The following is a 22,895-nucleotide window of genomic DNA, read 5'->3' on the forward strand; positions in this document are numbered from 1 at the left end:
GTGAAATCTCTTCCCTTGATGAAGTTGAAACTTCACATTTGCATTCTAGACGTGACACACAAGGTGAAATTGAAGATCCTTCTTATAAAACTCGTAAATTTGTTCAAAAGAATCATCTCTTAGAACAAGTCATAGCCGATGAAAGAAGTAGGGCCACTAGAAAGAATGTTAATTATTTTGAGGGTGATGATTTTTCACTAATGTCTTTGTATGAACCAAAATGTTATGAGGAGACAACCAAGGATGAAAATTGGATTGCAACTATGAAAGAAGAGTTAGAGAAAATTAACAAGAGGAATACTAGGGAGCCTGTGTCTAGACCCAAGGACAAGAATGTGATTAGGACAAAATGAGTGTTTAACAATAAGGTAAATGAAGGTGGTAAAGTTATAAAGAATAAGGCACACTTGGTTTGCAAAGGGTACTCACTACTCACAAGTTGTGTGTTACATCCCAATTTTTTACCTAGCTTGAAATATAGCCGTTGAGGTTCACATGAAGTCAGTTGGCAATTTAATTTGATATAATTTAGTGAGATGGTAAGATAGTTGGTCGTTATGATTTCAAGTGCAGATGACATGTTAGTTGATCATTAATCGCGAATTCATGAAATTAAGATGAAACGTTAACCGTTATGATTATTTAAGATTATATAATTTATAATTTAATTACAGAGAAATTCCTTGCAGGGAGCATGTTGAAGGGGTGGAAGCATTGTTAGAAAAGAATTAGGTAGGGCGTCATCATCATTGGATAGATAGGTAGAGGACCTAGCGATTTGAAATAGGACACATCTCTGGAACTGCATGAGTTGTTAATAATTAATTTAATTTAATTAATTAAGTTTAAATATAAACGTATTCTTAAAGGATTTTAAACTATCTTTCGTCGTATTATTTTTAATAATAGTTTATATATGTGCATTTGAATATAAAAATATTTTGACATCTTTATATTTTAATAATTTAATAAAATGATGTTTTAAAGTACTTATAAGATTTTAATAATCTTCGAATTATAATAATATTTGAGTTATTTTCGAATTACAACCTTCCAATTCTATTATTTCTAATTTAATATTCTTTAATGATAGAACTTGGCATAATTAATCGATTTAAACATTTGGCAACTTGAGTTTTTTTATCTTTCCAACTTCTCTTCCTTATCTTTAATTTGAATTGTATAATTATTTTTCAACCTTATTTTTCTTTTAGAAATCGATTTGAGTGAATTCGTATGGGTTCTTTATAACTGATGGCATCCGTAAGGTCAGGCTCAAGCTTATTATATGATCCATTAAATATAACCGACATTGATCTTTGCCTTCGACATTCTCCTTTTTCCTGTACACTTCAACGTAACTCGGCACCATATTCTCTTAGCCTTTGGCATCTATTACTATTCCCAGTCGTGCAAGCCATAGCACATCCAAAACCTTTAGCCAGCTTACAAAACCCAGTGCAAAGGATTCAACAAGTATTTACAGAGTATATGGCTGAGCATATAGCTGCGGATTGGAGAGCTATTTCCAAAATCCGAGTCACATTAACACAGGGCCAAGTCACGTAAGACATCCTTTGTATTTTAAGAAAAACGTTTTCACTTCTTTTTCTTCTTGATAATAAATATGCAACCTTCCTTGTAAGCCGACCATATAGCCAATATTTTGTATCATCGAACTGTTCAAGGAGCGAAATGTAAATCCAATGTCTTTGTTTCTTGTTATGATATAAGTCCCAGATGAAGCCGTCCAAAGTTATTCTCTCAATTTATTATATCCTGTTGGAAATCAGTCGATTTACTTAGCCATATTTTCTATTCAAATCAGTTAAACTGCATGGTATCCGAATAGGCAACTTCTCATATTTTCTTTTATCTTAAAAGACCATCTTCTTGGATAGCATATATCATGCAATTTGAAATCATGTTTAAATCAGAGATGAGTTAATAAATTAGAGTACCAAGGAATTCACTAGGCTAAGAGCTCGAATAAGGTGAAGAAGGTACAAAACATATTAGTAAAGATAATTTGATAGCACCAAGGAAATCACTGGCTAGATGGTCTGATTAGGGTGATGAGGTGTAGATGAACCTATAAAAGAAAATACAAGGAAGATATCAGAATCAAATAATTAATAAAATAAATAACGCTTTAGCTCATATATGCTCCATTCATGTTGAATCATTGTCAAGGTTGTTATCAATTTTGTGATCTTAAAAGAACATAATCATAGAATGTGAAATGATGGATGTATGAAATCTTCTTGAATAATTGTTAGAACCGTTCGCTCTGAGAATTTCGAGTACCTGGGACTCACTCGGCTGTGTAGCCGAGAAGATGGGCGATGAGGTGTGAGAAAGGAATCGTCAATAATATGAACTAGCATTTGTTAAGACATTTCAATATTTATCGTTTAATATGAATTAATTAATAGCTCATGCATATTCCTGTTATGATGATCTCTTGCTACCAAGTCGTATGGCGTGCTATATATCATGATGCCCAGTGGATGCTAAGATGTTCCCTGTCAATTCCGGGTAGGGAGGGCCTTTCTTGTTAGAGATTGTGTGGGGATATATTGTGGTCCGAGATTGGGTGGTTAAGCCCCTGACAATGTTTCACCTCTCTCAAGATGTTGGATATGCGTTAGACAGAGATAAGCCATGCATTCAATTGTTTATCAAAAACAGGTATTATCATTTTTAATTATGAGGAGGTAAGATTAAATTGAAGTATTTTATTGTTATCATCATTATACTTTCATATATATGAATAACGAATATAAGTATATTTTCTAATCTTGAGTTACTGTCATAGACAAGTAATTGAAAGGAAAAGAAATCCGAAGCCATAATTGATTGTGTGACAGCTGAAACCCTAAATGATATAGTGGTATTGGAAGCTCTTATTGAATCCGTGGTATTGAAAGCCCTAGTTGAATCAGTGGTCGCGAAAGCCCTAAATTGAATCTGTCGTTGCAAAAGTCCTAAATTGTATCCGTCATCACGGAAGCCTTAAATTGAATCCGTCGTTGCGGAAGCCCTAAATTGAATCAGTGGTAAATGATGTCCTAATTGATATAGTGGTATGTGATGCCCTAATTTAAAGTAATGGAAGTATTTAATTGTAGTTATCATTTGATTATAAGATAGCGGTTTTTAGATGATAGTTGTCATATGAAATTGTTATAGTGTATTTGTCGACTAACTTGGGTAGTTGCAGAAGCATCCCTAGTTTGATTCGAACTTAGTTTTCCGAGGTATGTGGTTTTTAATTTCTGAAGTAATTTAACTTGATGGTACTTCAAGTATGTAGTTAAGAAATTTTGTTTAATTGATTTTAATAGTAAATCTTATTCACATGAACATGAATGATATAACTGTCTTCCTATGAAACAAAGTAGTAATTGTATTCCTCGAGTATGTTGAATGATAAATTAGACTCGGGAAAATTGTATGTTACATTGTGGCTGTTGATTTTAATAAGACTTTTGCACCCGTAGCTAGAATAGAAGCTATTAGAATGTTTCTAAGTTATGCTTCATTCAAAGGTTTTACAGTATTTCAAATGGATGTTAAATCAATGTTTCTAAATGGTGATTTGAATGAGGAAGTATATATTGAGCAGCTTGAAGGCTTTGTGCTAACGGATCATTTGGATTATGTGTGCAAGCTGAAGAAGGAACTTTATGTTCTTAAACAATCCTAGAGCTTGGTATGACAGACTGGATAATTACCTACAACATTAAGGCTTCAAGAATATTACGATAATAGATAATTGGCTATTATTAGTTAATGGTAATCTATTGTAAATATTGAGTTAGCTTTAGCTTTTTTAGCTTTCTCTGTTAGAATAGAATATTTCTATTCTTTACGATCATTTTCTAAGGAAACATCATTTTATTCTTTTGTATGGAAAGACTTTTCGGTCTTTGTTAATAACAATTAAGATTTTTACCAATTACTTTGTAATATGGTATCAAAGCCAATACTTAAATTTTTTTCGGAAATTTTATAATTTCTTTCGAAATTATCTACTCTAAATTTTTGAAATTATTTCCAGGTTTTTTCTTTCTCTACAACCAGCCAAGGGTTTTCTGCCTCGAGAATTTATATTCTGATTGTCGTTTTAGGGTTCCATTTTTTGTTTGAAGATTAGCAAATCGCAAGCAAGAGAAAAATCGCAATTTTGGGCATGAATGAAAATCATGGCTTTAAATCGCATCTGTTTTGGTCGCCTCTTGTCTGCAATGTTGGTTTTCTCACTTCCGTTTTGCCATTGATGGTCATTGCCAGCAAAATCGCAACTTAAAACTCATGGTTTTTAGGTGCAAAAATTGTGTTTTTTTCATCAAACAACTCTTCTCCTTTTCAAAACGCCTGTGACTGCACATTCTGCCATTGTTTGGAGTCAATACAATAATCTTCCATGTCACATCTGCCTGTAGCTGCAATCTATGATAAAAAACGACAAATTTTTCCAAGAATTCTCAAATTTTCTTGAATTTTTTCTTCTTCCATTGTTGCTGACTAGGGTTTTCTTCGAAAGCTTAATTTTTGGGCTTGAAAAAATATTTTGATTTTTGATTCTTGGTGGGTTTTTTGAGAGCTCAACTGGGGTGACGTTCGATTTTTCTGGGTGCTTCATTTTTCATGCCTCAATTTTCGAGCCATCGGATCAAAAAAATGACAACATATTCCTTCTAAGTTTTTCGAGGTCTCTTTTGGGTCACTCTCTGAATTTTCTGGGTCTTCCATTTTTTGCCTCGAAAAATGTACCATGGCATCTCTAACAAACATTCCGCACGAGCATAACTCCAAATTCAATGGCTGAAATTATGGCACTTGGAAGCAACGGATCATCGCCATCTTTGAATATAGGAACACCGATCAACTTGTACTAGGTGTTACGAAGTGTCCGATTGCTCTTGGTTTTGATTAAGATACATGAGATCTAAATAACCGGAAAGCAGTGATGCTTCTCAAATTATCTGTGGCTGCTGATCAACTTTCTCAAATTCCATCCGGCAAGACAGCTGCCGAGATCTGGACACATCTCAAAGGTCTTCATGAGACCTCTAACAAAAACAGAGCTTGAAGAACACTCTGTTTTCTATTGTCATGGATGAGCACACCTCGCTCCATGCACACCTGAATTGGATTCAAGAAATCCATCATCAGTTACTTGCGTTCGGTCGCAAAATGAAGGAAGAAGATATTGTGGTTATCACTCTTTGGATTTTACCAAAGACCTATGAGCATTTTATCAAGACTCTCAACATCACGTCATCTGGTGTTGATTTGAAGTTCACTGATCTCTGCACACTACTGCTTCAACAAGATCAATGGAAGCAACAGTTTGGTAGCAACTCCAACTCCATCTCCAGAGAACAAGCCTTTGGTAGGAAATCCTTTTCAGAAGGATAAAGACAAGTTTCAGCAGCCATCTCAACATAAGTCTTCTGCTCCAGCATCAGATGGTTCCCGAAAGAACATTCAATGCAACTACTACCACAAGTTTGGACACATGAAGATTGAATGTCAGAAATGCTTAGCTGCACAATCTAAGCAATCAGGTCAGCAGCCCAAAGCGAACAGTGTAGAGCACATTGAGCAGATGGAGTCTTCCTTTTACGCCTTCATGGCTAAAAGACCTGCAAATCATGTGAAGTTGTCTTCATGGTACATTGATTTAGGTGCCTCTTGTCATTTCACTCACCGAAGAGATTGGTTTACTGACTACCAGCCTTATTCAGATTATATTTTTGGTGGCGAAGAAGAGTACACAGTTGTCGGCAAAGGCAACATTTAGATTCAGTTTGCTGGGAGGAATTTTATATTCCTCGATGTGTACTACATTCTAGGGATGGAACTAAATCTACTCTCAATCAGTTAGTTGCTGTGACATTCTCCACACTTGGATGCCACCTTCAGTTCACATTAGTGCACCATCACTGATCGGGTGACTTAATCTATTGTTGCTGTGGGTCATGAGGATCATGGTCTTTTTAGACTTATTGATTTTGGTGATTCTCGGGACTTAGCTATGGCTACTCGGCGGTCTTCTGTCAGCACACTGTGGCATCAACAATATGGTCACTTAAATGTGCATTATCTCTCACAGCTTGCTCAGGATGAACTTTTTCTTGGATTGCTAGAGATTTAGACTCAACAACTTGGAGTATGTGATGCATGCTAGGCTGGGAAATAACATCGCACACCTTTCACCAGTGGCAATTCATGGCGAGCTTCTTAGGTGCTTCAGCTTGTTTATGCCGATATCTATAACCCTATGTCCACTCCTCCTGTTCTTGTGTCTCGGTATTTTTTGTTGTAGACTGATGATTTTAGTAAAAAAATGTGGGTGTATTTCCTTAAAAGAAATTAGATACATTTTCTGTATTTCAGAAGTTTAAACCTTTAGTTGAAAATGAGTTTGGGAAGTCTATTATTACTCTTGGATCAAACAATGGGGGGGGGAATTTTGTTCTAATGTTTTCTCTAGCTTCTTGGATACACATGGCATCGAACGTTAGTTAACCACACCCCACACGCCACAACAAAATAGTGTAGTTGAATGTCGGAACCAGAGAATCATCGAGATGGTTAGATCTATGCTCGAACATAGACATGTTCTGAAGAAGTTTTGGGCAGAAGCAGTTAACACACTATTGTTTATCTGTTGAACCGATCACTCATAGTGGCGGCCAAAGGTAAAATTTTGGAAGAGGCCTGGTCAGGTCGCAAGTCCAAAATTAGTCACCTAAAGGTTTTTGGTTCCCTTGCTTTTGTTTGGATCCTTGATGCATCACGCACCAAGTTGGATGCCAAGAGTCAGAAACTCATGCTACCTGGATACAGTGTCTTCACAAAGCCTACTGCCAAAATCGATGTTGAGACATCTCGTATTGTCTACAGTCGTGATGTAGTCTTTAATGAGCAGCGAGGACTAATCATGCCTATTTCTCCTATTCCTGATCCAACAGACCAGCCTATGAAGGATCATGATTTGGGAGCTTGGCTTCCATTAGGTCCACCTGATGGGAGGGCTCTATTAGCTTGTGCAGCTCCAGTTATACTAGTGATACCTTTACATACACCTCCACCTTCTCCTGTAGGATCACTTCGCTTTATAGATGCTTCACTTGAGTTTGATCTAGATTCTTCTGACGAGGATCTTGATCATCATGCGTCTCTTGATTCTAATGTTGGTCATTCTTCTATCTGACCTAAGTGGTGGGCTAAGACACTTCCCGATCTTTGTGATGATGAGCTCATTGATGTGAGAACTGCTCTGAAGAAGAGCAAAACTACAGAGTCTGTTAACTTATGGCCAACATTCACAATGTGTTTGAACCTCAAACATACTTCGAGGCTAAAGGAATTCCAGAGTGGGAATAGGCCATGACATTTGAACACCAGAGCCTGCTGAAGAACAACACATGTGTCCTTTCTGATTTTCCACCAGGGAAGAAACCGATTGGTTGCAAATGGGTTTACAAAATCAAATACAAATCGGATGGTACTTTGGATAAGTACAAAGCTCATTTAGTGGCGAAGGGCTTTTCTCAGCGTCAGGGCATTGATTATGAGGAGGCCTTTGCTCCTACTGCAAAGATGAGCACCATCAGATTAGTCCTAGCCATGGCAACACAGTTTGGCTAGAAGGTCCATCAGATGGATGTCAAGAGTGCTTTCTGTTGTCCTGCATTTTGTCACCACAAAATGCAGATAACAGCACGAAACTTTTTCAAGCTAGTTTTGCATTTCTCTAAGCCTGAATTTGATATTCAATTGCGTAGTGTTGATCAATCGATCTATTTCAATTCAAATATCAAATTGTTTTATTGAAGGCCTTTGTCAAGTCGTTTTTGTTTTGCTTTTTGTCGAGTCTTTGCTTGATTTTTGAAGTCTTCATAGTTCATTTTTTGATTTTGAGTTTTTGTTTGCTTGTTTTTGGTCCTTTGGATTTGCTCATGTCATGCCCTTCAATTTCCCCTTCAATTCGGTCTAACCTAGAGGTCGACCGGAGTTGTCAGTCAAGAGATTTGGTCATTTTAGTGCCTCAAAAGTGGGCATTTTAGGTGCAATAGCATGAATTAAAAAAAATGATGTTATATTTTCATTTTGACATTCACTTTTTCAAAAATATAACATTTACTCACTTTTTGTTATGTTTTGAAGTTACTTTTCATTTAAATTTTTAACTTAAAGTGACTATGTGCACTTTATGTGATAATTTTAAGTTGAGTTACTTTTTAATTTTTCACTTAAAGTGACTATAGAACTATATAGTTACTTTTTAAATTTTTGATTTTTAAATCAAATACTTATATAAATGTCACTTTAATTTAATGTTTATGACTTATATTGATTAATATAATGCATAAATGTTATTTTTGACCCATATTGTTGACATTTTTATAAAATAAGTGAAATGCACAACTTAAAAGCCTTAAAGTGGACATTTTATGTGCATATGCACGTTAAAAACTATGAAAAGTGAAAACTTTTCATGCTAATGCATATAAAAACTCATTTTGAGGACCTTTTTCATGTCATTACATCAAATGCTTGTAAAAGTGGACCTTTTTGATGCAATGACATGAAAATTTGAGTTTTTATGCTTGTGCATAAAAAATGTGAGACATTTTAAAATATGTGACTCCGAAAAGTGAGATTTTAGAGTCTTACACATTGTAAAATATGCAGTGAGTCTCAAAAAGTGAGATTATGTCTCAAGACATATTTTAAAACATGTAATGGACTCTAAAAGGTCCTCTTTTGCCTTCCAACATGTTTTAAAATATGTAATGAACATAAAAATGTCCTATTATGTGAAGAAAACATGTTCTTGCTCCAAATACCTCCTATTTTGATAATAAGTTTTGATTTTCTCCATGGATTTGGATGAAATCAGTTGCATTCAAAACGTTTTGGAGAGGTGATCATAATGCCCTCATCAAAAATCAATTTATTGCACTCAAAAACGTGTTTGAAACTCCCAATCTTGGGCACGAGTTTGCATAAAACTCTATAAATCTGCCAAGTTTGATCACTTTTTTAATGAAATCAAGTCGTTTTTACCTCATTAGATGATTACATTGCTTTAGGATCATTATTTTGGTGTTAAATTATCAAAACGTAATACTTGGAGGATCATGTTTTTTGCTTGTTTTGGCAAAAACGTCCCAAGAACATGCAATCTTTAAAACGTTGCAAGGAGGAGCCAATCTAGGGCACGTTTTGGCATTTTGCTAACTAATCTCCTTGTTTGCTGCCCTTCATAATTCAAATTTTGAAGATTTGAAAAGTTCTCACCATTTTAAAAGAAGATTTCAAACAAAGAGCATCTTTTGCTTCATTTTTGGCACATATTTTTATGTAAGTGGACATCTTCTTTCTTGCATTTTAATTCATGCTTATCCTTGCTGATTTTATGCATGAAATTGTTGAATGTATGCCATTTGTAAAAATCTTTGCCTTAGAATGTGCATTTTTCCTTTAAATATGAATTTCTTCTTCATTTTGATGTCTTTGGTTCTTCCCCAAGTTCCAAATTCGAATTTCATTTTTGGAATGCATTGGATCTTGGCATGTTTTGAGTTGTTTTCAAAGGTATGTTTTTCTTTTGTTTTGGTTTTGTGTGTTTGTTTGCCAGTTTTTCTCCATTTGGAGAAATTGCAAGTTTTTTCCCCAAAAACTTGTTTTTCCTTAATTACATGCGAAAGCATTATTATTTTTCACATTCCATTTCCATGTCATTACATCTCACATCTCATCCGACAAATGCGATTACATGCTTTTCACTTCATTCGCCATCCGCACACGCATGTAATCACGTTTTTCGCTTCCATCTTCATCTATCTCATTTTTCGCTTCCATTTGCACAACACTATTACACGAAATGCCATACGTGTAATTGCATCCAAAAGGTCCAATTTTGATCAAAAGTCATATTTTGACAAGACAAAAAGATGTCATTTTCACTTTCCGTGTACTTTGAGTTCTTTCTTTCTCCAAAAGTGACTATATAATTCATGATCTCACTTCCATTGCTTCATTTCCATCTTCATATATGCATTCACACTTACATGAATAAGTACATGTTTCCATAAATATTTCCACCTCATAACATATTTTACATGTTACCTTTCATTTGCATTTGCATATATACGTAAAGTGTACCTTTCATTTGCACTTGCATCTCATTTTATTTTTCACTTTCCGTGACATTGCATTTACATATACGCATATTTCATTCAATAAAGCCTCGAAAACTTTAAGCCACTTTTGAAATCAACAACTTTCACTTTGCACACATTCCCATGCGTTTCACACTTTCATTTCATTTCATTCAACATTCTGTTCATTCCATTTCACTTTTCATTCCATTGCATATGCATATGCTTTCTCTTCGAAAGTCACTCCTTTTCAAATCTTCACTGTTGCTCCGGTATTCACTTGCATGGAGATTCCTTCTGATGATGTATTTGTGTTTTGGGATTTTTGTGTTGCAGTACAAGCACAAGAAATGTCCTCACCTTCCAAATCCAAGGGCAAGATGAAATACCAATATGACAGAATTGGCACATGCAGTTCCTTCTTTAGTTACTTCTGTTCTTGATAACGTGCTAGACACCAAGATTGGTCATGTAGATGTAGCTGATTTTCTACAAAGGATTGAAGCTCCAGCTACACATGAGATGAAATATATTAAAAGAAGCAATATCCATTTGGTTTCTACATTTCCCATGGCGGCCATAGAACTTGATTTTGTTTACAGATGTGCTCGACGCTTCACTCTAAAGACAAGGAATATTAAAGACGCTGAACGCAAGCTTATCATTAGCCTTGATCCTGAAGTGATTGAACAAGTCTTCAAAGTTCCTCGAAAATCAGAATGTGTTGATTTGACCAAAGGATCATCATTGACCTATTGGAATGAGCAAAAGGACAGTTATCAAAAGTATGTCAACCTTTACTGGTTAGACATGAAGAGAAACAATTTTTCCAGATGGCCAAAGACTCTTCATCAATCAAATTTTAAACAAGAATACAAGGATCTCATCATCCTTCGCAGCAGAATCTGTGGTCTTAAGGATTCTTCCGATTTTGAGCCATGAATGTACAAATTTATGTTTCAAATCATAGAGAACAAAAAACACATCTTTTGGGGAGAGCTTATCAGTATTGCGATTTGTCAGCAGATATGCAATGTAGAAACATCAGTACCTTTTTACATGAATTCATATCTAGTTTACATTGCTGCTGCCATGGGGTCTTTTTCAGGTCTTTCTACCAAAGGTGATCATCTTCAAGTACCTGTTTGGGAATACTATGACCAAATCACTTTGGCTAACAATAAATACCATTACAGAAGAGTCCAAGATGCTTTCTGGGGACATTACAGGTGTCTGTTCGACAAACAGTTATGTATCAAAAAAGTATCTGATGTAGCATGGTAAAAGGTAAACCAATATGGCTGCATTTTTCTTCAATTTCCTACTTTCACATACTTGAGAGTTGGATATTTCAAAGGAGAGCCGTATACCTTACCTAGGTATGCTAGAGATCGAATCATTCTAATGGAGTTAGCCAGACAACTCATGGACGTGCAAAATGATCAACATAGGCCTGGATTTGGCATCACCTCAGTTAGACCTTTAGCTATTGGCAATTATTCAATTGTTTCTGTGCCTAAAGGGAAGAATATGGAAGCAAAGTTGCAATTGATTACATTGAAGAGGTTCAAAGCTAGATTTGATTTTGATTATCGAGAGATGAACTCTCAAATAAAGAGGCTCTATACTCATGTTCATTGCATTGAAGATATTTGGATTGACATGAGAACAGAGCTTGATATTATGAAGATGGATTATTTCAGGTTAACCTTGCAACAAATAATCGATCTTAATATGTTGGAAATTCTTCCAGATTTTCAAGTTGAAGATGATGGCTACATTCTTGATCCAGAATTCCATCAAGCCGATTTTGATAAAATGTGCCCTTTTCTTATTATGGACAGGTTTCAATCCATCTTAGCAAACACTAACAAGTGGTTGAAAAGTAAAGGCCTAAAAAGAGTAAATCCTTAAATAGGTCTAGATTGTGGAAGCTTTGGTCCTCCTGGTAGGAAGTCACAACTGGAAATTATAGGGAAAGATGGTGCTTCATCTTCAAATGTCAATAATACTCTCAAATTCAAATTAAAGGGTGGAAAAAGGAACTAAATCATCTCAAGTTCCTGAACCAATTCAAGAATCAGTGATAGAATCAGAAGAAGAATTGGAAACAGAATCCGAGAAAGAAGATTTAGATGAAGAAGGAGAAATTAGAATCATATCTCCTCCCAAGCCTGCACGAGCTTGCACGTCTTCTCCACATGAAGAGCCCTTTTTTGCATGAGGTTGATGATGATGTAGATTCATTTTCTACTGTTTTCATTCACTCCATTCCAGTCTCGGAAGTTAACACCATGGCTCTTCCAATTTCATTTGTTGCTCCTCGAGTTGCTGTACATGATCAGTTTGAACACTTAGCAAATGTGTTTGAAGATTTTCCAACTCTTATCAGTGGTCAAGTTTCCCAACTTGATACATCTTTGACAGGATTTGAACTTTTCATGACAGAACCTTCACAACATGTTCCTATGCCTACAACAGTGCAAACTAAATCTTGTTCAGTCACTACAGATATACAATTTGGATCAATGCCAATGGTCTCCACTGTGCCTGCTTCTACAGATGAAAGTTTCAGCCTACCTGCATGGTTGAGTAGAATAACAACGAAGAGAAGGAAGGTGGTTGTTCCTCCTGACAATCTTCTTGTGAAGAAGACTAAATCCAAATCTCTGAAGGACAAGATTGTTTCTAGAATTTTGGTTGATTTTGACAAAACAAAGTATGTTGAGGTTGCTGAGCCCTTAGTAGATAAACCTGTTGAAGAACTCACTAGATTTGATTATAAATTTACTAAGATTGAAGTTGGAAAGAAATCTCGTTTGAGTTCTTTACAAGATGCTCATGATGCATTGGCAAATGTATCAAAAAGCAGTCATGAGCTTTGGGAAAAGAAGAATCAGTTGAAATAGGAAATAGCTCGTTTGAATGAGGTCATCCAGAAGCAATCTTTTCAAAATGTTGTTGTTGCATCACAAACATCTAAAGAGAGAAGGTTGATTGAAGTTACTAAGTCTTGGATACAGGAAATCATTGGTGAAGGAGTTCAAGCCATCACAGAAACACTTGCAGTTCTAAGGCATGTTAAAGAGATGAACATAATGGAACTAAGCTTAATTTCTTCTCTGACTCAAGAGGCAGATAATCTGAAGGAAATCCTTGAGGATTGGGATGAAATGATTAAGATTGATCTGATGGCTATGGTCTCATCATCATGTAATGTTCTTCCATCATGTGAAATGTTTTTCAGATTTCAAGGACTCATTGGTTACAAGGAAGAGACCTTAAGAAAGTTGATCAAGAAATGGCTCATTTGAATGAGGTCATCTAGAAGCAATCTTCTCAAAATGTTGTTGCATCACAAACATCTAAAGAGAGAAGGTTGATTGAAGCAACTAACTCCTGGATATAGGAAATCATTGCTGAAGGAGTTCAAGCCATCACAGAAACACTTGTAGTTCTAAGGCGTGTTAAAGAGATGAACAGAATGGAACTAAGCTTAATTTCTTCTCTGACTGAAGAGGCAGATAACCTGAAGGAAATCCTTGAGGATTGGGATGAAATGATTTAGTTTGATCTGAATGCTGTGGTCTCATGTACGTTCTTCCGTCATGTGAAATGTTTTTCAGATTTCAAGGATTCATTGGTTACAAGGAAGAGACCTTAAGAAAGTTGATCACAAAATTGCAAGTGGCTTTTGAAGATTGTCAAGCAGTTGAAACAAGCCTTACTTGTGATTTGGAGCAATTGGGATGCCATGTTACTGATAATCTTGGTAATCTTTTGGCAATAGAAAGAGTGAATTCATAATATACAATCAGGATCAATGTTGATGTAGATTCCGAAGATTTTGGTTTGCACACAATGAACAAGTTCGTTTTGTACAAATCCTTGACAAACGACTTGTTAGATAATACAACAACAAATTCCAAAGTTGTGCAATCAGCATATGAAAATGCAGTGAGAATCGAAGCCATATCAAAGACTATGGAGATTGCTGATTTTCCTACAGTGCGTGACGTCATTGTGAAATTCAAGGCATTAAGAAGCAATCTTTAAGAATGTTGTGTAATTTCTATTTCATAGTTGTTTAGAATACATTACATGAAAAAGTTTAATTGCATGTAATGCGAATTGCATGTATGCAAAAGATGTAATGCAAGTTGCATGTGTAGTTGCATGTAACCCTTTAGTTTTTGTATTTAGACTTGGTCAAAGTTGGTTGAGTTGCTCCCACTTTTTCTTCCCCTTTTTTCTCAACTTCTTTGCCTATATAAAGGAGTGCTCCCCTTATTGTAAAAACATCATTATCTTTATGCAAGAGACCTCTGGAGAAATTGTGCTAGTAGAACTTTGTTTGCGTAGCACTATTTTGAGAGAAAGTGAATACAAAGGAGCATTTGAGACTTAACTTTGATTAAGTGAAATATTTGCTTGTATGAATTGTAAGCTTTGTCTATAATTCATTCAAGTCATCTTTGATTCGTACTATCTTTTGTTATTGATATTGTATCTTGTGATTGATAGAAAAGAGTTGAGAAACAATTGAAGCCCGAGCTTTAACCAGGAGCAATTGTGAAAATCCATAGATAGAAGCTTTGTCTGTAGCTTGTATTTTCGTCTTGAATCGCAAAATAGTTAGATTGTTCTTACTTTTAGGAGGCTTTGTGTCCTAATTGTAAAGATTTTACCATATAGAAGTACAACAGGACTTAGAGCCAAACTGGTACGTTTTGGCTAGCCTTTCAGTTAGTTAAAATTTATTGGTATCACTGTTTCCAGCTCTTGATAGAAGTGTAATTAGAGATTCACCTTGCCCATTATTCGCCTTACAAATAAGTGGATCCTCTCTTGAAAGTTAAGAAGAAAGGATAATAGTAACACCTTGTTTATAAATCTCTCAATTTCTTGCTTACCTTGAGTTGATCCAAGGAACGGTGAGAAGGGGGAGAGGTAGGAGAGACTCTGTCTCACACGCTATGGCTAGTCATCCTATTTTGCGACTGAATTTTTACCCAAAACTGTCGGTTGCAAAATATCCACCCAACACTTTCCTGAATGGTGATCTCCATGAAAAGGTCTACATGACGCGACCTCCTAGTTTCAAGGTTGCTGGTAAAGACCATCAGTTCTCAGATTGGTAAAAGGTCTCTATGGCTTGAAGCAGGCCCCTTGGGCATGGTACATAAAAATTGAAAAGTACCTCAGTGATCAAGGCTTCAAGAGGAGTTCTTCAGACTCAAATCTGTACATCAAAACTACTGACAGTGACATCATCCTTCTAGTTATTTATGGGGATGATTTGATCATCACTGGCAATTCGACATCTTTGATTCAGGGAATCAAATAGAATTTATGCTAGTCTTTTGATATGCCTGACCTTGGGCTCATGCATTATTGCCTAGGTGTTGAAGTTTGGCAACAATCTTCTGGTATATTCATTTGTTAGTCCAAATATGCCAGGGCCCTGTTAGACAAATTCTGTATGCAGTATTGCAAGTTTGCATCTACATCTATGGAGAAAGGTCTCAAGTTATCCGCAAGGTCTGATTCTCCTTCCATTGATGATACTACATATAGGCAACTAGTACGCAGCCTCATCTACCTCTCTGCTACTAGGCCTGATATCAGCTTTGCAGTCAGCTATATCTCACGCTTTATGACAGCTTTCACGGCTGATCATTGGACAACAACAAAGCATGTTCTTCATTATGTGAAGGGTACTTCAAATTATGGACTTATGTGCTCTCGAAGTTCTAATCCTAAACTCAGCGAGTTCATAGATTCAGATTGGGTAGGCTCTATTGATGATTAAAAATCAACTTTTGGATAAGTGTTCAGTTTGAGATCCGGTGCAGTCACATGGACCAGTAAGAAGCAGCAGGCAATTTCTCTCCTCTACAAAGGCCGAATAGCGAGGGTTTGTTAAGGCAGGATGTGAAGTTGTTTGGCTTTGTCGAATGCTTGGGGATATGCAAATGTCAGCAGCAGGACCAACTACTTTGTTTGTTGATAACGAAGGCGTTATCAACTTAGCATGAAATCTAGTCTTCCATGAACGAACCAAGCATGAGGATGTTCATTGTCATTACATACGACAGTTGGTTGAAGACGGGACTATAGATTTGCAATATGTTCCTATGATCCTATCATAGATCAGACTGCAGACATTCTCACCAAGCCTCTTGGTCCTGATAAGTTTGTCAAATTCAGAGGACAGCTTGGTGTTCTAGATAGATTAACAATCAAGCGAGGGTATTACGATAATAGATAATCGTCTATTATTAGTTAATGGTAATCTATTGTAAATATCTAGTTAGCTTTATCTTTTTCAGCTTTCTCTGTTAGAGTAGAATGTTTCTATTCTTTACTATCGTTTCCTAAGGAAAAAATGTTTTATTCTTTTGTATATAATGACCTTTTGGTCTCTGTTAATAACAATTAAGATTTTTACCAATCACTTTGTAATAAAGCAAGGATATGTGGACAACATCTTGTATGTTAAGGAGGAAGGTAACAACATTCTAATAGTTGTTTATGTTGATGATCTGATTTTTGGTATTGAAAACTCTAAAATGACCAACAAGTTTGTTGAATGTATGAAAAATGAATTCAAAATGTCCATGATGGGTGAGCTATCATACTTCCTTAGGCTTCAAATTTGTCAATCAATTGAGGGTATATTTATTACACAAACTATGTATGTTAGAACATTGATTAAAAGTTTCAAGATGGAAGATTGCAATCTGGTTAACACTCCCGTGGAAACCGGATGCAAGCTAAGTAAGGATGACGTGTTGCCTATTATTGATCAAAAGGATGATGTGTCTCCTATGATTGATCAAACCCTTTACAGGTCAATGGTAGGAAGCCTGTTGTTTGTTACAATTACTAGACCTGATATTATGCAAGCTGTTGGTTATGTTGGACGCTTTCAAGCCACACCAAAACAAACTCATGTTTTAACAGTTGAGAGGATCTTTAAATGCCTAGGTGATTTGTTGATTATGGTCTATGGTTTCCAAAAGGTTCTGATTTTTCTCTAACAGCTTATATAGATGCAAATTGGGGTGCTTCTATAGATGATAACAAGAGCACAAGTGGTTGTGCTTTCTTGCTAGGTGGCTGTTTGCTTTCTTGGCTCAACAAGAAATAGTCTTGCACTACCTTATCTACCACTGAAGCTGAATATATTGCTGTTGTTTCATGTTGTACTTAGGTGATGTGGATAAAAAAAACCTTGATTGAATACAAGGTTCAGTTTGTTGATCCTATTTGCATATATTGTGATAATATGAGTGCAACTAACATTTCTAAAAATCCAGTCACGCACTCTCCCACCAAGCACATTCCTATTAAAGAACTGGTGGAGTATGTTTGTTTAAAAGAACAGGTGGCTGACATATTTACCAAATGTTTGCCTTGGGATCGCTTTGAATATCTTCGAAGTAAGATTGGTGTTCTGCTACCTCATTAGATCGTATATATTCAGGGGGAGAGCCTCATTGCCATATCTTTTTCATAGATAAGTTTCAGTTTCAGTCTTGGTTCATCATTGATGTCAAAGGGGGGTATGCAATCAGGTGGAGGAGTTTAAGTGTGTTGCCATCAATGAAAATTAGGGGGGGAATGTTGGAATTTCTCATTGATGTTTTATGGTTTCCTTGTTTTTGGGGGCACTTTCCCACCGTGTTGACATGTGCGTGTTATAACCTTGTGCATATTATCCACACGTGTCTTAGTGTTTTTGCAAGAGGTCAGCTAGAGTTGGATCGTATAAATTAGTTTAAGCTTATATGTTTGTTGTCTGTTCAATTCGGGACTCTTGGTGTCTGTATATATCATTTGTGTGTGGTCATCTGATGGGCCTACACCTGTTATTTCAGGAGCCATTTCTGATGTTTTTATTACAGCAGCGATTCACTGAAATGTTAGTGCCTGTTGAACTACAAAGAATATAGTGCTTGCAGAGACGTTTTGCTTTCTGATTGAATGACTCTTACCTGCACTTTTCCACAACTTGACAACTTGGATTAAATCAACCTGTATGTTAGAGGGATTCACAGTTGGAAATGAATGACAATTTGTCATACGCGTAGACTATTTTTAAAAAAAGAGGACAATTAATTTTGTGATTGAGCAGGTTGAGAGTGTTCAAACTGAATCCTAGTCTTCTTTTTTTGGCAGTAATATTTGAGTTACAGGTAGAAAAATAGTTTTTTAGTTACATGGAAAGCATGATATTCAAAGAATATAATTAGAACGACTTTTGTCAGGCTGTAGGAGTTGTTTTTGACATAATAATCTGTATGTATTTTGAGTTCAAACTCATGAAATAGTTTTATTTGCCATGTTTTTTGAGGGTGTACAGTATCTGTTTGTGGGAGGTGTTGTGTAGACATTTTTTTCCTCAGACAGATGAAGTGTTAAAATCAGTGTGTATTTTTTTTTTTAACTCGCACGTTCAAGAAGCAGCGAAAAAATGGAAGGGTGGAGTGTTGGGCATTTGTCTTTTTGTAAGCAATCCTTTTATGCCTCTTTGTATTATAAAATACGACAGATTATTTCTTAAAGTGTTTTTTTTATACTGATGTGGCAAGTCAGTAGTCAATCTCTAGAACGCCAAATTCAAGAAGGGTGTTGAAATTCTTGGTAGTGCATGCATTACAACAGTGAGTTGGTATGCGGATGGTACCAAGTGTTTTTCTTAATGTTCAGGTGGATGTTGGTTAAGAAGACAGAAACGTGGAGCTTGGTAGAGGAGTACAGAGACTATATGAAAGATGTGTAGTAGATATACAAATAGTGCTGGATATAGAGAAAGGTAGGTCGTGGCAATATTCTGGACCTTATACAGCAACTGGAGTCTGGCCTGTAAAAAGGAGTTTGAAATCTGTTGTAGTTTCGAGGAAGTATCCGTTCTATGCTAATAAGGTCTGGTGTCATTTGATGTAGAGTGTGAGATTTTGGAGAATTTTTTTGGTGTTCTGCGTCATGCTAACAACAATATGACAATCGCTTTTTGCTGACATCTATGTCGTTGAATTGGAGTCATGTCTCCAACAGACTAAGAAAGCTTTTACAAAGTAGAGTATGTCTGTTAATCCTGTAAAGGGATTTTACATATGCAGGGGAGCGTTTAGTGTTGCAGATTTAGAAGTATAAGTATATCAGCGCAGTGGGGGTTTCATGAATTCTTGATAAAATAGTGATTTAAACTGTTTGTAATCTTGTTACCCCATTTCTATTTGTTGTGGGTAGGAGCCTCTTGAAGTATGTTTGTTTCTGTTCGTTAAGGTTTAAGCCTTAATTGTTTCTGGGTAAGCCAATGGGTTGGAGCTCTTACTGTATTGGGTAGTAGCCCAGTTTGTTACAGTTTAGTAATACTGTGGTTTTTATCCAAAAAGGTTTCCAGGAGACGATTTGTGTGTTCTTTTCTTCCTTGCTTAACATTTAGTTTGTTCACTGCTTTAAAATTGTTAACATACTGAGTCACCCCTGCCCTCTCAATATTTTTTGCTATTTTCACATTTGCACATAGTATTGTCTGGTTTGTCAATCTCGATAAATCTCTATCAGTCTGTGAAGAACTTGTCCTCACCAAGTTGTCAAAGGTAATGTGACACATCCTTCTATGCCAAAGCCAACTGTCATCAATTTGGGATATCAAGCATCCTTTGGTAGCTCCTTCTACTGATACATGTTCTTGCCTTGCCTCTTTCCGATTGTAATTAGTTATCTAAATTTCTTCCTGATCTCACGACCTTCATTCTTGTAACTGACATTACAATCTCACACATCTGACCAACACTCAACAAATTATGATACAAACCCTTCGCAAAGTAAACATTGCCAGTGTAATTCTTTCCATCAAAAGTAACTGAACCTCTGTCGACAATATAAGCTACTTTATCATCATGAAAACTAACAGGACCAACATCATATTTTTCAAGTGTAACAATTTTGCTTTTATCTCCAGTCATATGATGAAAACAGCTACTATCAATCAACCATTCATTCTAATTCCTTCCAACACATAAAGCAGTTTCAACACCATTAGCCATAGCAAAAGTATCAGAAATATCAATCTCTGATTTAACATCTTCCTCATCCTCTTCAGCATAAATAGACAATCTTCACCATCTAACTCATCATCCAAAATTTATTCACATAATAAGTCTTTTTATTGAATCTTTTAAATTTTTTTTCTAGAACCTTTCTCTGAACACCTAGTAGCCAAATGACCAAGCTTACCACACCTAAAGCATTTTAGGGGTAACATACCTTTTTTCTTTCCAGTGCCTTTCCACAGTCTTCTTGCAAAATTAGCTTCAAGATCTTCTTCATGATCATTATCATCAGGTTCTTCAACCTTCGTTGCTTTAGAAGTTTTTCAAATTTTTTCTTGTTGAAGCCTAACCTTCTTAGCTCAAACATTATTGAAGTACCAAACAACTGCTCTTTGGTCAATTTGTGCACAGAATACACTTCTTAAATAGCCAGACCCTTATCATTGTAACTGGCAGGTAATCCCATCAAGATCTTCTCTGTAAAGCCTTCATCAGTTATTTTGCTACCTTGATCCATGATTTCATTAACAATACTCTCAATTCTTGATACCTTCACCATCTTCTATCCGAAGATTCTCCTAGTCTCTCTTAGCAGAGAACTTACTAGATAGTTTTGCATTTCCTTCATAGATCTTTTTCAACTTTCCCAAACATCATAAGCAATCTTCAAAGAAATAACTTTAGCAAGATTTGATATAGATAAAACATTAGTAATAGCATACCTTGCATTCTCAACCTAATATGCTTCAGTCTCACCTATGGTTTGTAAGCCATTCCGAGGGAACACATACTTTGTCTCAACATGCTTCCAAGCCTTGTAACTTCCAACCAATACCAGGTAGCCTTTTATCTGATCTTTCCATGAATTGTAGTCTGATCCATCAAACATAGAGATATTCAGTTTGTGTGTCATTGGTTCTACCTCAAGTGGTTAAGCTCGAAGCCGAGGACCCAAGCTCTAATACTAATTGTTGAATATGCCGAATAATTAAGAAAGTGAATCAGTTATTCTCACACAAAGTCAAAAGCTTTTCCAATTGTTGGTTAACACTTAACATACATCCATTGCTGCTTAAGTTCTTTCTGTAAAAGTACAATTAATACACCATAAAAAACATACACGTGAAAGCATAGGTATATGACACAATGTTCACTAGGTTTTACATGGAATACCCAACTGGGAAAAACCACAAAGAATCTAGTTATGAAAAGGTAGCAATACCGGTTAAGGTGTGTAACAAGGCTAACCTCCTAAACAAGGGGTATTATCGATAGGCTAATTGCCTGAGTAGCTACATCCCAAAATACAATAAGGCTCATTGCCAACATAATGAAAATGGAACTAAAGCATAGTGTCAAACCTCACAATTTCAGTTAAGAACTGATTGCACCTCTGTTACATCCCAATTTTTGACCTAATTTGAAATATAGCCGTTGAGGTTCACATGAAGTCAGTTGGCAGTTTAATTTTTTATAATCTTGCAAAATGGTAAGATAGTTAGTTGTTATAATTTCAAATGAAGATAAAAAGTTAGTTGATCATTTATCACAAATTCATGGAATTGAGAAGATGGTTAGCCGTTATGATTAAAAATGATTAAATAATTTATTATGATAATATAATTTAATTGCGAAGAGTTACCTTGCAGGAAACACGTCGAAGGGGTGGAAGCATTGTCAAAAAATAATTAGGCATAGGAGCATCACCATCACTGGGCAAGATGGTTTGAGGACCTGGCGACTTGAAACATGATACATTTGTGGGACCCACATGAGCTATTTAAATAATAAATTAAGAAACATAGAATAATTGAGTTAAGATATAATACATACCTTTAGAGATTGTTTATTAATTTTTATCTTATCCTTATAATAAACACTTACATATGAACACATAAATATAAAAATAAAATGGCACCAATAAATTATAATAATATAATCTAATGAAGTCACCTCATCAATATACTTATGTGAACGTATATAAGAGCATATTATAATAATAAAATAAAAATTATGACTCTTCAACCCCCTTTTTCTTTTCCCTCTATATTTCTCTTCTTTTCAAATCAAACTAATATTTGCATTCAAATGGACATCTTGAGAAACCGATGAAAGCCGAGGAGTCACGACTAACCTTTAAATGAAGCCATGAACCAACTAAGGAAAATCATTCTTTCCCCACGTTTTTATTTATTTGATCCATTTCATATTAAGCCGAGCTTAGACGTTCTTAGCCGAACATTCCCCAATTTTTGTTTTCTCAATCCAAAATTCCTTATTTTCTCTTTATTTTTCTGGCGACTGAAGTTTGAGATCTAGTATCAATTAGCAAGTGAGCTAGTAGCCAGCAGGAATTTCGGCCAGGGCAAGAGGAGCCACATCTTAATCACAGGTCACGAATTTTAAACAATCGCATGTCATCCTTTACCTTTTTTATTCTAAGTTTTAAGCCTGACTGTAGTCGGCTGCTCATTCCAAGGTTGAATGAAATACAGTAAAAGCATTTGTAATTCATAGTTCGATTTTTTCACTAAGTATAATGTCTGATTGTAGTCGGTACATAATGATAGGACTGTGGACTGTGAATATAACAATATATGTTTTCCAAACTCCTTTCTAAACTGAATTGAATATCCATCCATAG

The 22,895-nt window shown here is 35.7% G+C and overlaps 1 protein-coding gene across 2 annotated transcripts in view; it reads left to right on the top strand.

The window, feature by feature from the left end:
• LOC149573226 (uncharacterized) overlaps positions 1-22,895 on the top strand; it is a 235,547-nt gene that overhangs the window by 149,420 nt on the left and 63,232 nt on the right. The window lies entirely within an intron of this gene.

This window comes from Cupressus sempervirens, chromosome 2 (assembly GCF_028749045.1).
Source record: "Cupressus sempervirens isolate cs-2001-9-10 chromosome 2, ASM2874904v1, whole genome shotgun sequence".
Classification (NCBI taxonomy): domain Eukaryota; kingdom Viridiplantae; phylum Streptophyta; class Pinopsida; order Cupressales; family Cupressaceae; genus Cupressus; species Cupressus sempervirens.